This window comes from Miniopterus natalensis, chromosome 9 (assembly GCF_054644295.1).
Source record: "Miniopterus natalensis isolate mMinNat1 chromosome 9, mMinNat1.hap1, whole genome shotgun sequence".
Lineage (NCBI taxonomy): Eukaryota > Metazoa > Chordata > Mammalia > Chiroptera > Miniopteridae > Miniopterus > Miniopterus natalensis.
This window is the reverse complement of record NC_142089.1, coordinates 75,267,807-75,286,091: the sequence shown is the minus strand read 5'-3', so window position 1 is coordinate 75,286,091 and position 18,285 is coordinate 75,267,807. Positions and strand designations below refer to the sequence as shown.

General features: G+C 48.4%; 1 protein-coding gene across 6 annotated transcripts in view; it reads left to right on the top strand.

The window, feature by feature from the left end:
* FARS2 (phenylalanyl-tRNA synthetase 2, mitochondrial) overlaps positions 1-18,285 on the top strand; it is a 460,578-nt gene that overhangs the window by 398,326 nt on the left and 43,967 nt on the right. The gene's annotated exons all lie outside the window — the stretch shown is intronic.

Here is an 18,285-nt window from a genome sequence, read left to right as displayed (position 1 = left end):
TGGCAGACAGGCATCTGCAGGGCTGTGCCTGCCAGGCCCGTGGCAACCATAGCAGAGTCTCGCTTTTTGGGGAGCGTGCCTGTTACCTAACACCCGTCATAAAGCCTTGCTCAAGGCAACATTGTTTTTTTCCCAGGCGGCCTCACAGGAGGATAAATACTTTTCTTTATGCTTTTATTTGAGCAAGGTGTTAATTTTCAACAAGACGTTTATGGGCCTAGCAAGCAGCAGTTGCTTTGTCATGTGAACATTAAGTAAGATTCAGGGTCTGCAAAGCCTACCACAAGGGCTTGCGGATCAGCGGGATTTGGCGGTGGCAGACAAATGGACTGCCAGGCGGTGCGGAGTTTGCAGTCGCTGTGGGCAGGAGCAGCTCTAATTCATCGGGATTATCTGGGCTCTGCCCCTACTAGCCCTTGGAGAGTTAGAGCCCCGTGCGCGCCTCTCTCTGCAAAGACCTGGTATTAGTGTGGCCGCCTGAGCTCCACGAGCTGCCCTCCCCCGGGGCTGCGGCGGCAGGTCGCCTCAGAATGCTCTCTGCATGGCCTGGAGGTGTGGCGCCCGTGTCACTCGGGGAAGCACGTGGATGAAGATTCATGCTATCTCAGTGTGAATATAAAGTACGACTCTGAATATGGAAGCCTGCCCCCCGCCTCCCTGTTGGGACTGGGGACTTCACACAGCAGCCACTTTGGGTGGGCACAGAACAGAGGGGTCCAGTGACACTTCAGAAACCAGAATAGCAGCTTCTCGCTCTCAGTTGTTTTTAGTCTCAAGATTTTATTGTCATATAATAAAACAAAATATGAGGCTTAGAACTGGGCCGCTTGGCCCTCCCTCTTCTTACGTCGTCCCAGTTCAGATGCCTGCATCTCCTCATCGCCAGCATCTCTCAGACCTGCGCTCAGGCTCAACGCATTCAGGCCTCACACAACCTTCTCTGTCGTGTTAGCCTTTTTGTGGAAAATCGGCTTGGTCTGCCCACCGTGGCCGCTCTGCTTCCTGCCACAGCACTGCCCCTGCGCATAGAGGCCCCTTGCCCTCTGGGCTGTGTCGCCTCGGGGGCTGATGTTCGCCACACCTCTCACGGCCAGCCCGCCGTGTTTGCGAGAGCTGACAATTATAGTGCTGGCAGTGCTTGTGTTTTCCATTCCCATGGCTTCTTCCCTAAAAAAAATAATAGAAAAAGTCATAAAGGAAAATAAATTAAAAGTAGGGAGCGGTTAACTTTATGTCAACTTCAAAATAATATGAGTAAAAAAAAGGCTTAACCGAAATTCTCCAATTCTCAGTGTGTTCTAATAAGAACTTTGTATCAGTAGTCTGTGGTGTGCTTTAATGGGTTGCTCATGGATTGTGGCTGAGTGCAGTTCTCTTCGTTGCTCATGTTTATTAACACATACAATAAAATTAAAATAGATCTTGGGAGTCAGTGATGTAGCTGGAAAATAGATGGGGGACTTGTCAAATACGAAAGATAGCAGCGAGTGTCTCTGCGTGTTCTTACCCCACTTCCACACCCTTGTTGGCTGTTTTATTATCCAGTCTGGCCTTTCACCGACTCCCGTTTCATTGCACTGCTGTCCTGACATCCCCCCAAAATTAGAATTTTCCTATAACTTATAAAATGTATCCAAAAATTGGGGTCTTTTGAAAGCCAGTGGTATATATCCTTTTAAAATGCTTCATTCAGAATAAGCAAATGAACAAGAAAAAAACACTTTAACATTTTTCTCTCTTCTGGAAATTGTGTTTTATGCTTTTAAATTGTTACCAGAAAGTGAATACTTGAAAGGGTTCCTTTAGCAGAGTGTATTCTCTGCCAGATTTCTAGTGGCCTTTTTCTTTAATGTTGAAAACAATGTAAACTTTTGGGGGGACATTGCCTGCAGAAATAATGGTGTGTACTTTGATTAGCCTCGCTTAATTGGATTGTTCTAAAAGGCATATGTTCTGATTAGTTTAGTATCTTTATTGATCAGAATTAATTTAGAAAGCCCTTTTAGCTTCTATTCCTATTGTTTATCTTTCTACAATGATATGTGTATTTTCTGCGTTAGTAGAGTAGATAAAAGTTAGCTTTTATCTCTCTCTGGTAACTGTAATGTTTTTCTAGTGGGCTGTGATTACAAATGTTCTAGAACTTGGTGGAGATTACGAATGTTCTAGAACTTGGTGGAGAGGCCATTCGCTAATTTAACGAATTCATGTGGGTCGATTCTTACTGTAACACTCTAGAAGGTACAGGACTAGGCTAAAGTTGGACTGTCCCTAAGCCATAGGAAGTTTTTGTTTTATTTGTTTAAAAACAAATGCTCAGTCTGACATCTTCTAAAAGTGAAATAAGATAGCAAAACAGTGTGTTTGAGTGTTCTGCTTCCTGGGATCCCGGTTAATTGCGATTTCTGGTAAATGTGTTGGCTGTCCCTTCTTTTCCATGCACAGCCATGCTCCCAGGCATCAGGGGCTTGAAACCAAGGGGTCCTTCACCAGGGCTCCAGAAGCTTCACTCTTGATTCTCAGTCCTCTCAGTGTCCCTGAGCTCCCCGGAGAGATCCTGCCACCTCTGAGCCATGCCCTATAGGCCCGCTACTGGCTTCCCCTTCCTTCAGAATCCTCACACCCTCAGCGCTTTCTGGGTTTGTGCCTCCTAATCTGTGGAAATCTGGCCCCTCGCCTCCCTTCCCAGGGTTCCCTGGGCAGTCCTGTGTCACCTCCATTTCGTGGGCTTTAGAAGCACAATGCTGGGTTCTCTGTCCTGTGGGTGGTGGGGATAGCCAGAGCTTAAAAAATTTTTTAACACTGGTTCAATTTTTTTCTGAATAAATCATGGTGATAAACGGTATGAAATAAATATTAAACATATGCTACAAGGACTGTCTTGGTTACTTCTTAGCCAACATTCAGTTAAAAGGATGTAAATATCTGCAAATGTATTTTTGTCTCATTTACATGTTAATATTTACATATGCTAAATTTGCCTTTTCATCAGTGGTTGGTTCCTTGGTTCAAAATGGCTCATTGAAGTCCAAAACTAGGGAGAGCACTACGTAAATCTTAGAACTCAAGCCAACATGCAAATGATAGCAGTTAACAGGTTCCCGATGTGACTTTGGATGGTGGCTCCGCAGGTGCTATGGTTTTTCAAAAGCAGCTAAAAAGAAACATAGAAATAGGAACTATCATAATGAATATTGAAAAAATTGAATTTATTTGCACTGGGGAGCCATTCAACTCTAGTCTTGGTAATTGTTTCTGATGGAATCCTGTTAACTATTTTCCTCCTGTAAATGGAAATAATAATAGAACTTACCTCAGATTTGTTGTGAGAAATAAATGAGTCAGTACATATGGAATTATGTATATACTTCTGTGCTGGTTGTGTTATTGTTATTTGTTTTCCGTATCATCGTAGCATAAAGCACGGTGATCTCCGTGAGGGTCAGGACAGAGGTTGTGAAGGTGGAGAGGTGGCCAGAACTGTGGCAGTGTCACTCACAGTTGCAAAAGTCGGTGCAAGTTACCGTCTGGCCAAATAAACTGTAAACTAAATATTTCAAAACCAGGAAATCACCACTTTTTAAGTCCAAAATGTTAAACATTAGAAAACCCATGTTTCGACTTTACGTAATTAGAGAAAAAGCTGAGTGAGATCCTGGCAGGATCCGTCCACAGTGCCAGTGCGGAGGCCACCGGGTCTGGGTGGTGTTCACGGGGACCAGCAATTCCACTCCCTCTGCCAGCGCCTTGGCAGACACGCCACTCTGCCTACCTCCTTGGCGGGCAGCAGGCAGAGTGCTGGTGACTGTTTGTCTGTCCTCGACAGCCTGGCCGTGGAGGGACTTCCACTCTGTAGGTGCTGCTTGTTCCACGTGGCACAGATGGAAGGAGTGCCCTGGGATCCTCACTGACAGACCAGCACCTGGCCCCAGGGGGGGGCTCCTGTGAGAAGACAGGACCGCACCCGAACGCCCGGCTACACGCTGGCCGGCCTGGAGGCCCGATGCGTCCTGTCCCCGAGCCGGTGCTGGACGAAGCGCAGCGGTGGGCAGGGCTCGCTCAGGCCCTGCCTGCCCAGCACCAGTACCCGGTGCAGAGAGTGGGTTCCACACCTCCCTGGGCTACACTGAGGCTCTTGGCTGTTGAAGCAAAGGTGCTCAAACAGAAATACATTTTATATTTATCTTAATTTTTTATTGTGATGTAATTTATGTCCTATAAAATGCACCTATCTAGCTCTTAACATCTATAAGTTTCAACAATTGGATGTATCATGTGACCGCCATCCCAAATAAGATATAGAACATTCACATCCCCCCAGAAAGTCCCCTCATGCTCCTTCCCTCCTCCCAGAGGCCACTCTCTGACTTCTGTGAGCATAGATTAACTTTGCCTGTTCTTGGACTTCACATACGTGGAATTTTATTTACTTGCTCCCGTGAGTGTTGAAAGGAGGGATGAGGTAGGAGCTTTTCTTGTGGCGGTGGCTGTGCCAGCATAGAGCTCCATTTTTCTGCATTTTTCTGAAGAGCCTGAACCCATCACTGAGCTGTTACACTTTTTAACTTTGAGGAGAAGATGATAGAATTTCACACCAAACAAAACACACCTGAGCTGCAGTGCACGTGGCGTGGTTTCTGACAGTTGCATCTTTCCCTGTTTCTCTTCACACATGTGAGAAGGAGTCTGGAAGCATCGAAGGTCGGGGTTGCTGACTGCATCCACCCGCTACTGGAGGGTCTGAAGAAGTACTTTGTGCAACAAAGGCAATCAAAGCATAGACTAGGAACTCGCTCACTGCTTTCTCCTCCAAGTCAGACGTGGTTAGCCCGTTAGCCCCTGAGTGTCTGTGCTCATGGACTTCAGATCTGGCTGATTGCGGAGGGAGCTCCCAGGGAGGAATCTGTGACGGTGGATGGATCCCCAGGCCTGCCCCATCTCTCAGAGCCACTGAGCACATGCCCTTGGCCCCAAGAGCAATAATTGCTTTACGGAATGGAGAGTGGCACTAACCGTGGGTACTAGATAATGTTTCTGAGGCTTACGCAGTAGCAGATACCCTTCCAGAGCTTCCCTCCTGAAGGCTCCTGTGTCTGACTGCTGTCTCCAGGGTACATCGTGGAATGGAGGTGAGCAGAGCTTAGTGATCTGCCGGGGGTGGCAGGGCCATGATATGCAGGGTACCAGGGACCCCAGGACCTGTGACTCTGTCGTGCCTCTATCTCCCCAGCCCTGTGCTCCCACGGTACCTTAATTAGAGTAGAAAACCTGATCCTAGTTCAAGCTTCACCACTTATAGGCATGTGAACTTAGGGGAGGCGTGGACAGACGTCTACAACCGGGTTAGAGACAATTTAGGTCATTTTCCCAGCCCAGGCCCACAGACTTGCTCGAGTCCCCTAGAATACTTTGCAGAACAGCCACGACTGGAACCTAGGTCTCTAGGTCTAGTTCAGGACTTTGCTCAGCATCAGAAAGCTGCTCATTCAACCTTTCCAAGCACTGGTGCTTTCCTTAGGAGTAGACCATGAGTAATAGTGCCTTTCCCACTGCCCAGGGTAGTACATGTGTAAATCTCCTCTGAGAACCTGAGGCACAACCCTGTTTCGTGTAGAGCTTGTTTGCTTCCTTCCTTGTGCCCAGCCCCAGGGCACCGCTCACCGAGTCCTGCCGCGTCCCAGGCACGTTGTTATGTTTGGGGTCCCAGAGATGAAGGAAGCGCAGTCCCTGCCCTCGGGCGCCTCCCATGCCACACAAGGCAACCACCGGACAGGTAGTTGGGGTGCAGGGGTACTGCTCTAATTAAGGTGCTGCAGGAGCACAGGGAAGGAAGATGCTGGTGATTAAGTCCTTATTGTCAGGATATTCGGGTGTGTCCCCTGGGGAAGGCGGCCTGTGAACTGAGCATTGGAATGAGCAAGGATTTAGCAGGCAGGGCGGGTGACGGATGTGACGGTTGAATGAAAACATGCAGGACCAGGAGCTTATGGTTTGTTTGTAGAGCAGGGAACAGTTTGCTGTGGTACCAAAATGCCCTGGCAAAGGTGCTTCGTCACGAACAGTCACTGTAGAAAATACCATCATATTTCTGTTAGAAACTGTCATCTCTTAGATTTCCCCGATGTATGGGATTTCCTTATGGTTTGAGCCTAAATCTGTATTTGGACTGATTTTTTTGGGTCTCATTTTACTCCCTGTCAGGATGTGAAATCAAAGGGTCCCTGTCACACGCCAGCTGTGGTCACTTATCAGTAGATGTCCACATGGTCAGTGACTGCAGCTTCTCCTACAGGTGTGGGAACTTACAGCAGTGACCCAGGTAGTTATCGCGACGGGAGTGAGATAAAAAGTGTGTGTGTGTGTGTGTGTGTGTGTGTGTGTGTGTACGGGGTGGGGGGCAGCCATCGGAAGTACTTCAGTTTAATTTAGCAGAAGCCTATCCGTTGAGTGCCCACTGGATGCAGAACTTCTGGACAAACAGCTGTGGACGCTAAGCTCCTAACACCCTTCCCCATCCTTTCACCCCCCACACACACCTCGCCTCTTGAAGACAGCCCATCAGTTAACTCTAAAGCCCAGGTCCAGCCCACCCACCTTGATGGGACGCTGCCTGACTTGCTGTGCGTGACAGTAACAATCGCGAAGAAACGCCGTGTCTGCAGCAAGGAATCCATGGTCACGGGTGTTCCCTTCATTAGTGAGCGTCTCCCACTCTCTGACGAGGATACACATTTTCATGTCTCTAAGTGCTCATTTGCTGTGGTCGGGCCAGAAGCCGTGGGTGGCAGGAGGCGTGGGGTGGGACAGAAGACGAAGTGAGGCTGGAGATGCCTTGCGTGGGCCCCACACTGGTGCCACGCACGAGGCGTGGCATTTGGTTGCGAGTGGAGCCAAGCAGATGGCTACTCCTTGAAGCAGCTGCCCCCTGGGGCTGAAGGGGACGGAGAATGTGCTGGCAGCAAGTGGCCTGGAGGTGTCTTTGTGGTTCTCTGAAGAGCGTTCCCTCTGCAGTATATCTGATTTACAGCCACTGAGGCAACCACATCTGAAAGTGTTCTTTCCTTTGCTGTAAGGTTCTTGGATTTTTAAAATGTGTCTGCAGACCGTGAAAGCCTGCGTCACTGTTTCGGGACCTGAAGACAACGAAATTGAGAGACACAGAAGGAAATTATGGTTCCCTGCTTATATTACATAGGGGCGTGTGTGTGTGTGTGTGTGTGTGTGTGTGTGTGTGTGTGTGTGTGTACGAGACTCCCCCAGTAGAGTTGAGATGTAGGGAAGGCTCTGAGTAAGTAACCCCAGGGGGGCATTTTGAGCCATGATTTCGTGCCTTCCACCCTCATTAACTGAGTGAGTTTCAAGCTGTTGGTGAGGACTCATACTGACCAGCACTTCTCAGCTTGCCTGGCATGAGGGCAAATCCTGTGAAGCCAGTCATTCTCCTGTGGGCTTTTCAGGCTGCTTTGGCAGTGCACATCAGTCATGTGGGATGCTTTCATTTAAAATCCTCGGTCTGTGCTGACCAGTCGCGCTCTTGCCTCCTGAGAAGAGCATGTGTACCTGGGGGCGCCCTCCCCAGCAGCTTTCTGAGCACCCTGTGGTGTGCCCAGGAGGGCATTGGGCTTCCAGAGCCTCCCAGTGTAACCCACTCATATCTCACACCTCCTGCAGCCTCACGTGTGACAAAGGCAGAGCAGCCTGTGTGGCCAAGGCTGAGTCCCTCTTTGTCCGGGAGATGATTCCCTGCAGATCTCTGACTATGACAGACTGTTTCTATCCAGGAAAATCGACCACGTTTCCAAATGAGACCTTTATAGTGAATTTCAGAACTCTACTCAGGCCAGGATAGAATGACAGGGACTGGATTTACCTTCCCACCTTAGACCACTAAAAACCCAAACAAAATGTATGAAACAGTGGTGTTCAGACATCAGACGTAAATGGCACAGGATGGTAGTCCCTGAGGCGGGGAGCAGTCGGAGGAGCCCTGCGGTCCTCCCAGCTCACTGCTGGAGGGGGTCCTGGGCCATGGCACAGGCATGGGACCCGGACAGAGACCAGTTCTAAGTTGAGGAGACAAAGTTAGGGACCCAAGAGGCCGAGGCGGGTGGAGTTCACAGGCAGAGTCCCCGAGAGGGCTGCACTGCCCCGGGAGCGAGCTGAGCTCTGAGGAGATCCCTCCAGTCGGCCCATCATGAGAGGAAGCTCCCAGCGCTGAGGAAAGAACCACCAAAAGGGCATCAGCAGAACGATCCCTGAAGTGAGACAGGGCAAAAGCATTTTGTGGCCCCACTAGCCAAAGCAGGAAGGCCTGGGGATCAGCACTCGGAAGGGTCCTGCCTCAGCGGTGGGGAAAACGGCCCAGGACTAGAGGCTGCCCTGGTCCAGACCAACAGAACCCGGAGCAAGTCCATGGGCCCCTTGGAGAAATGACTGACCGGGGGACTGGACAGGAGCTAGTAAGGATCTCGTGCCAGAAAAGAACAGTGCTGAAAAAACCACCGCTGTACTGGGAGATGTGAGGCTGTGTCAAAGGGACAGAGGAGCCAACTGAACGAGCACCCGTTGGCCAAAGTTGGAACAGTTTGAGAAACGAAACAAAGTAGTGTTGGATTATAACCGAAAGTATAAAGCAAATGTGAAATTCATGAGTCTGTATTAATATAAGTAAATGATTGGATGAAAATGCATAAATAAATAAATGGAGAATAGAAAAATCGCCCGTGCAGCAGAATTTCAAATCGTGTATGTAGCTACTTCACCCTCAAAGAGGTGCAGCAGGACCCCGCACCCATAAGCGTGCAGCACGCGTAGTGTCCCCCCACCGAGGACAGCGTGGCCCAGGGGACAGGAGCAGCTGCGCGGAGCAGCCTGGCAGACGCGGCCTCTGACAGCTGGTCAGGGTCAGCAGCAGCAGTGGCGTGTCGTGGTGACGGCATGCACCCTAATGATGTGATGTGATGAGAAGGGCCCTTTGCCCCTGTGGCCCTCCTCCCGAAACTACACCCCCAGTCTAACCACGAAGGGGAGAAATCAGGCAAGTCCCAGTTAGGGGCATGAAGCGCAACACTTGACCAGGACCGCTCAAAGAGTCCTTGAGGTGGTCAGGAGCCAGGGACGTCTGAGAGACGGGCACGGTCCAGGGGAGCCTGAGAGAGGACGGCCCAGTGTCATGTGGGCCCCAGTGGGATCCGGGGACAGAAAAAGGGCATGGGGCAAAAAGGAAGGGCGTTCAAATAGAGTGTGGACTCCAGTTGAGAATGGTGTCTCAATACTGGTCCGTTAGTCGTGACAAATGGATTAGACGAACGTAAGATGTTCATCGGGAGGCTGGGAGTGTGGAATTTATGGGAGCCCTGCACTACCCTCGTAGTCCTGTGTAGCTACACCTCTCTGACATAAATAGTTTATGAAAACAAACAGACTTACAGCTAAATAACATTTAAAATAAAGGCTATAAATATTCAAAAACATTTAAAGTACTTACTTTGCAAGGTTGTTTTAAATATTAAAAAGGCATCAAAATACAATGTTCAGCCCAGGGACAGTAGCTGTCCCCCCTTCCGCTCCTTCCTGTGCTTACTGTGACAGCCATTCCCTGCATTGCAAGAGACGTCCGTGGCTCCGCAGAGCTCAAATACTATAATGAACTTAGGTAAATCAGGTCGACCGGTGCCTTCAGCTTGTGCTACTCCTTGAGATAAACAGCCTCTAGGGGCCCTGCTGTTTCAAGTGTCCTCACCCCTGTGACAGTGTGGGGGTGGCAATATCCAGAGCAGGAGAGCGGGCTGGGTGCCCCACTGCTGAGCAGCCCCCCAGCTTCCACCACTTGCCCCTCGCTGTACTGCTGAGCACTGCTCTTCCCTCGCCATCTCCTCAACAGCTCTGAAACCTGGACGAACCCTCTTTGTCACATGAGAAACTTGAGGCTTAGAGAAGCGAATTCACACCCCGCCACACAGCTAGAAAGTGCTAACACCGCAGTTCAAACTAAGGCACATCTATCACAGTGTCCGCTGCAGCGCCGGCCCCCCTCAGCCCCCTGCCCTCAGCCCCCTCCTGGCTTTGGAACCCTGAGCTTTGCCCGGCGCTGGGAGAGCTCCTGTTCACCGCCCGGGCCAGGCCCGGGCTGCCGGGGTCGGCCAGATGCCGTCGGGGTGCACTAAGGAGGCCCCGACTCCCCACCTTGGTCCTGGAGCTCATGCCGCGGATGCACACGCCTGTGCTTGTTCAGCTCCTCTCCCTAAAGCGGAGCGTGGAGCGAGCACCCGTGGAACTCTCCCCGTCGCCACTTCACAGCGGATTTCTGAAGAAGGGGAGAGCACGTTAGAGCGCGTAAGCTGTTCTCCATCTAGGCCTGACCTTCATGGGCAAGCGCACACCGTAAATGCTCGTGGCAGTTTGGCATTATAGCAGAACTGTCTGGTTGTGATCTTTTTTTATTTTTTACTTTTATTCTGTTTACCTGGGAATGGACACATTTTGACAAGGAAGGAGGCAAGTTACAGACACCGTGGGTGAGGTGACACTGTGTTCTCAGAAGCGGCAGTGTTTGGTTAACATCAGGTCAATGCCGTGTCTGAGTAAATACTCAATACACATTTCTGTTTCAGCGAGGAAGCCAGAAGGTGCGCAAATGAATTGGAAGCACACTGTTCATTTTAGCAAATGTTGAAATTTGGGGAAATCTAGATAGTATAACAGTAAAATAAATTTATTTTTGGTCCATTCTTACATAGGGCGTACTTGCTCACCTTACAAATGGAATGGAAGTCTGGAAAAATTGACACTTAAGAAAACAAATTTGATCACTACATTTACTTTACATTTGCTTTTCATGGCACCTGACAGTCTGTCACACTCACGACATCAAACACACACCCTGCAGGCACTAGCACTGCTGACTGTCTCCATGGTCCTGGGTGTGTCCACGAGAAGGTCTGCATGCAAAGGGGCGGTTTCAAGGTGGAGAGAAACTAGTAGCAGGCTCTAAGACGCTGCTCACAAGAACCTATGAATGCATGAGCAGGTCATTGCAAAGGTGGGAGTGGCACTTTGACTTGGTGGTCCCCAGGGTGAACTTGACCCAAGAGTGGCAGGCACCTGCCCAGCGGGTGGCAGTCCCAGAGAGCAGAGCAGAAGGGCATATTGCCTTCCTGCTCTCCCATGTTTTTCAAAGCCATGAGATTTAGTCCATATGTTTAAGCCTCTCTTTGGCTGATTGCCTTGTGCAGTTGATATGTACAACTCAACAACCTTTTTTAAAATCTATTTTGGGAGTTACTTGAATGGAAGAGAATGCTGCTGTTCTGTGTGCTGAGCATGTGTGAGCATAAAGATCCCATTATATGTGTGTGCTTTTCACTGTGCCATTTATAAAATATTTATCATTGTTTTACTGATTTAGGCTCATGCAGAGCCTTTGTTATTGAAAAAGAGCCAGAGCACTTTACTAATCTAAGAGGCTGTTGTTGGGGTATAAGAGTTGAACCAAGGCAGAATCCAGAGGGAAAATGGCAGGTCTGTTAATGTTAGCAGTGAAATGCAGCCACCTCTGGGTTGAACCAGCCTGTTCCAAAGGCACCACCAAAGAAGAGGGGTCTGCAGGGATGTCTGTGGGATTTGGCCTCTGCTGTCCCAGCATTGCAGCCACGGGAGCAGGGAGTCAGGCCTCGGGCACAGAGTTGATTGATGTGCTACAGTTGGTCTCCTTCTATCTCCTGCTGCTCCTCCTAAATCTTCATCTGTAGCCTGAAACCACAAAGACACTAACTCACACAGAAAATGGAATCTCTGACAGACAATACGTAGTTAAGGATAACTATAAAAATTAAAAAGGGCAAAGCAAACACTGTGCTTTATTTTTGCCAGACACTGTGCCACGTGCTTTAAATATGTCAACCTCGTTGAATCTGTACAAACATAATTTCTCCCATTTTCCATTTAAGAAAACTGAGGCTTAAAAAAGTTAAGTGTCTTTCCCTAGGTCATATAGCTAGTAATTAGCAGAGCCAGGATTTGACCCAGAGGGTCTGACAATAGAGTCTACACATTTAAAACCTTTCAGCACATGGTCTATTATATTTCACCTGCATTCTTACCCACTCCTTCCCAACACTAATTCTTCTTTTTAAGTGTACAATTCAATTGCTTTTAGCATAGTCATAGAGCTGTGCATCTCTCACCACAATCAATTTTAGAATATTTTCACTACCCCATAAAGAAACCCAAGATCTCTTAGCCAACACCCCCCAATATCATCTTTCTCCCTCCACCTCCCATCCCTACCCACCCCAGCCATAGACAACCACTGATCTGCTTCTTATTGCTATAGATTTGCCTGTTCTGGACATTTTGTGTACATGGATCCATATAATATGTGGTCCCTCTTGCCTGGCTTCGTTTACTTAACATAATGCCTTCAGGTCCATCCATGCTGTAGCATGTTAGTACTTCACTTCTTTTTATTGCCAAATAATAATAATGCTAATAATGTTGAACAACTTTTTATGTACTTACTTCCTCACCTAGTCTTTTGAAGCTAATTCCATTTCATCCATAAATACTCATGTATGTACATGTAACTGGAAAAGAGCACTTTTTAAAAAAAATAACCACAATATTCTTATCACTATCTAAAAAAATTATTTAATTTTCAAACATGCAGTCAGTGCATAGTCTCATGTTTTTCCTGTTTGTTTCATAGTTTCTTTTTTCACTGGTTGGTGGGCTCCATGTCCAAACAAGGCACACATTTGCATTTGGTTGATGTGAGTCATTGGTCCCTTTAATCTGTTTCCTCTCGCCCTCTTTTATGGTAACTTTTGCTGTTGAAGAATTTGGGTTGTTTGCCCTGTACAGTTGCCCACATTGTAAAATTTTGCAGTTGCATCCCCATGGTGTCATTTCACAGTCCTACTGTCTTTAGTATTTCCTATAACTGGCCATTGAATCCAGATGCTTAATCAGATTTAAGTTTGATTTTTGGGAGGGAGGCAAAACTCCTTCATGGTGGTGTTCTGTACTTCCAAAGGTCTCTCTCTTTGTTCTTTTAAGATTAGTCAGTAGATTCAGGGGTTGTCAGTGTTAGGGTTTGGCCAGTGACTTGGGCTGTGAAAGAATTCACAACTAAAAAAAGAGATGCAGAGAGGAAGTTTATTTTACTTTCCAAGAGAGGAAAGGCCAAGTAGTGCTAAGCGATATGGGGCAAGAAACAAAGGGTGGCTTCTCCTTTTAAGCGTGGCTGTTGCTAAGTGACAAAGAAGGGAGAGGATTTGGGGGCGGAAGTTGAGCAGATACCAGGGGCCGTCTTGAAAAGTTATAGTTTGTTTTCCAGGAAACAGTCTGGCAAATGTCCTAGGGAGGTGCCTTATCAGTATTTTCCCCAGGCCTGTAAAACATGCTTAGAGCAAAAGTTATGAGAAGTTCAAAAGAGGCCTGTTTGAAGGGGGGGGGGGAGGCGGGAGGGAACTTTCTACTAACTAGAGACTCCTTGATGCGAATTATCCCTGAGTTGTGAAAACAGCAGAGAGGAGGGGGATGTAAGAATGAGAAGCCAACGATCTTGGGGTTTAATTACGAGGTGCTTCTCATAAATTATGGAAGGCCACAGCAAAGAAAGAGAGGTCTTTTTTCAGTTCTTTAAATATGTTTGTGTGTTTTTTATTTGATTTCAGAGTGAGGGAGAGGGGGAGAGAGAGAGACGTATCAATGATGAGAGAGAATCATTGACCAGCTGCCTCCTGCACGCCCCTTACTGGGGATCGAGCCCGAAACCCAGGCATGGGCCCTGACAAGGAATCTAGCTGTGACCTCCTGGTTCATGGGTCGACGCTCAACCACTGAGCCACATCTGCCGGGCCTTTTTTCTCTTCTTACAGTCAGTTTAATGTATCTATGATATAGTCCCCATCAGCTCTTTGCCTAATGCTTTTTTCCATTGGTGGGCATTGCCTAGATGCATATCCATCAGGGAACTGGCTTTCCTCACCCCTGCAGTCAGACACCTCCCAGGAATGCAATAGTACCATGTTCTATTCCCTTATGTGGCAAAGGCCTGAGAATGAAGAGGGGTCAATAATTAAGGAGCACTCTGTTTCTTATGTGAATTGTGTAATAATTTATTCAACTCATTTGTGCTGGACTGAAAACTGCCTGAGGGTGGGTGGGAACCAGGCAAATCTGTCTAGTTTACCCCGGGGCCTCAGTGCCCGCCTGCCCCAGCCTGGCCCGGGGAGGAGCTTACTAAGTAGATATTGAGGGGGTGGGTGAGTAGCATGTGCTCATTACTGCGTAGCCTCTTGTGAAGATTTGCCGGGATACCATTGTTGGCCACATTTTTGCAGGTAGGTGTTTAATGCCTTCCCTCTTGTCGTATGAAACAGGCTGTAATGTGTGAATGTATGACGGGACACATGTAGAATATCAAATTCAAGGATGACAATTCAGAATGCAAGCTGCATTTTTTCTTTTAACCAAAACCATTTTTATCTTACTGAACCAAAAAATATGTAGTCCTTCCCTCCCCCAGTCTGTGGCCCCAGGTCTCCTCCCCTAACTGAACAGTTGATGTAAGTTGAGCCTATTCCTGCTCAGCCTGTGAAATCTGACTCTCAGCCCTAACCCACGTGGCTCCCTTCTTGAATTTGAAAATAAAATGTTTTAATTAAATTCTGGTTTATTAGACTCAAGTCCGGTGTGTTGCAAGAACAGGGAAATTTTATCTAGAGCCTTCTGTTAACATTGAATCTTTGGCTCTTCTAAACCAGCGTATGTCTCCCAGCCTTCCTCTGGAAGACAGTGGGAGCATTTCCAACCCGCAGGGGCCCTCCCGCCTGCAGCCTGCGCAGAGCCCGTCATTTACACCGTAGTCAGGGTCTGAGCTCTCTCCCACCTCCCGCCCCCACCTACTGATTCGCTTTCACTTGTCTGAAGAAAAGGCTCCCTTATGGCTGAAGAAAAGCACTTAAATGCTAACATCAAATTTTGAAAACAGAAGCCAAGGCAATTGTGACTGTACAGCCATTTCCCTTAAACGTGGACATCTCTCAGGCTTTAGAACAAAGAAGAGCGTAGTGTGGGCTTTAGAAGTTCTGGGCTATAGGGCCAGCCAAGAGCCATGCCTGTGCGGTTCACAGGGATCTGCATAGATGCACAGCTTGGCCTGCACAGACTTTCTGCTTGTAGAGGGGGATGCTGTAGCCAAAATAAAGCAGGGCAGTGTGGCAGAGGGGCTATTTCAGGTCAGACGGCCGTGAAAGGCCACTCGGAGAAGATAACTTTAAAAACAAAAAGTTGTTTTTATTTCAGAGGGGAAGGGAGGGAGAGAGAGAAACATCAATGATGAAAGTCATTGATCAGCTGCCTCCTGCACACCCCTTACTGGGTACCCAGCCCGCCAACCGGGCATGTGCCCTGACTGGGAATTGAACCTGGGATCTCCTGGTTCATAGGTCAGTGCTCAACCACTGAGCCACGCCAGCCGGGCAGTGAAGATGACATTTAAACTGAAACTTTAGAGCAGGCAGAGTGGGACAGCTAGCTCAGGCTCCAAAGCAAGAATGCTCGAGGAACAGAAAGAGGGCCACGTTGCTAAGCAGAGCGAGTGAGCGGTACCTGGTCAGCAAGGTGGGCAAGGTCCACACCAAATTAGGCCTTAGAGACCAAGGTAAGGAGCTGAATTTTATTGTAATTGCAGAGAGGACTTGGAGGTAATTGAGCCGAAATGAAAGGTGGTAGTGTTGGAGCCGCAGGTCCTGAGTACCCCAGGTGTGTGCACCTGGAGTTTAGTATAAAAAGAGAGGGTGAGAGGAAACAAATCTAAGACCTCTTTCATTTCTTCACAGACCAAAAGGCAACTTCATTCTGACCACAGCTGTGCGAATATCAGCTGTAGCGTCCGGTTGGGAACTTGGGTCCCGGGGTTAGCCTGCGTGGATTCGAATCTTTGCCTTGTGCACTGCCCGCTGTGCAGCTTCAGACACGCTCCTGACCCCTCCAGGCTCGGTGTCTGCATCTCTAATGCAGGCTAACGGCAGAGCCCCTCTCGCAGGGCTTAGGATGACGCCTGTGAAGTGGTTGTTACAAGGTTTCTCAGTCATGCTTACAGGGCAGGTGAAAATCCTCGTTCCTGTAGGTACTCCCTGTTTCTTCTTTTTTTCTTTCCTGTGTAACCAGGGGAAACCAGGGAAAAGCAGGTTTGTTTTTTATTTTGTTTGTGAGGAAAAGGTTGTTGAATCTATTCTTAAGAATGTTTGAATTAAATTATCTTTGCCCGAGGATGATATTTTTATCTTATATGATTGTTCTTTGAACAAGCAGTAAAAAAATAAAATAAAATTGGGAGATTTATGCTTTCTTCCTGAAAAGAGGCTTCAGGGCTTGAGGCCAAAATGTGGCTTGAAATGAATTTTAGAAGCAGCCGCAGCAGGCGGTCTGGGCTGTGTGGGGCCCTGCTGGTGACTGGCAGGGTCCCTGGGACAGCGCAAGTGCCCCGTGCAGCACCTGCCGAGGGAGAATGGGTGCTGGGCCCGTGGGTCACATGGGGTCACACCAGGCAAGTGTTCTGAATTTCAGTGCACTTTCCCCACACCGCATGATTTCAGTCCTCTTACAGCAGTTTGGAATCTGCCAGATTAGGTAGCTCCCACCACTTACACCCTTTTCCTAAGGAGGAGGCTGCCACAGGGCTGTAAGTCGTTAGAGACCTGAGTGGCAGCCGCCACTGCCCCTCGTCCCCAGGCCCTGGAGTTGCAGAGACTCTGGGTTCCGTGATGGAGAGGAGCTGCCGAGACCTGGCATGTGACCAGGGACTAGGAGGAGACAGCGTCGACGTGCAGGAAAGGACATGGGAGCTCTTGCCATAGCCATTACTTCTTTCACTTGTGGTCATCAGAAAAAAATACGTGAGCATGGTGTGGTAATGCCTTCGTGGTGTGAGTCTCGGGATCACCTGAGCCCGTCAGGTGTCTGGAAGACAAATTCTGAGTCCCTGGGCTGGTCTGCAAGCCAAGGAGAAGACTTGGGGGAGAGAGGCCACAGCTTCGTGGAGAAGGGGGGCCCATCCCTAGACTGTGTCCAGCAGGAGCGCAGCTCATCCTGCACCGAGAACTGCTCTGCCAGGTGACAGATCAGGGTCCAGAGTGCCCTTGTGGGAGGACTTCAGAGGCGTCAAGGACATTCTGGCCTCAACCCTGAATCACAGCCCACTGTGTTTTAGAACAGCTCTCATAGTTAGGGGAGCATTGTTTCTTGTGCTGGTTGAAATCTGCTTCCCCAGAACTAACGCAGACCAAATCTAAGTCAAGTCTCTTGTAACACAAAATATGTTTGTCCCTTTTGGAAATTCATATTCATCGACTTAGCATATATTAGCATGCACTGTGTTCAGGGCTGTGCAGACAGCCAAGGTGAGTGAAGCCCAGTGCCAAGAGCGCTGGGACCACCCTGGGCTCGTTGAGCCCATTTTCCTCATTGACAAAATGGGAATACTGTATATAACACCTACTCATCTCATTGGATTGCAGTGAGGAGTCCCTGATGTAAGGGACTGCATTTGACACGTAGTAGGTGTTCAATATGTGTCTTCTAAAGTTTTATTATGCAATATTATAAACACAGTCCTTGAGGTGGGACCACGGGGGGATGCCCGAGGCCTCACAGTGCAGCAGCGATTCCCAGGTGAGTCATCACATCTAGTTGCTCATGAGGGTGGCTACACCAGCTGCAGCTGTGGAGGGGAACGGGCGATCTTAGGGTGCTGTTTGGGGGGGGCTGCAGCGGAGAAGATGAGCGCGAGAGTCAGGTGGGGACTTGTCGGTGTGTTCAGTGGACAAACAGAAGAGACTAGTTCAGTGAATTTCTGTGGGTAGTTTCCATAAATGCTGCCAAAGCAGGACTTAGGTGACTAAAAAAAGCACATTTTTCTAAAATTGCCAGATGGACCAAGACCAAGACAGAAAGTGGTATCCAATGAACTTAAATTTTTCTTTAACTTATTTTTTTATATTTTTAAGTTAAGATATATTTACATACAGTAAAAATCATTCTTTCGTGGACAGTTTCTACAAGTTTTCACAAACACATATAGTCACGTAATCACTGCCAACCATGATGTAGAACAGTCCCACCATCGGCCTGGAAATTCCCTTTTCCCTTGTGGCCCCTTCGCCAACCTTGCCTCCCTCTCAGCCTGTAGCATCCACTGATGTTTCCTGCCCTGCACCATTGCCTTTACCACAGTGTCCCACAAGTGGACTCATATGGGACATAACTTTTTGAACCCAA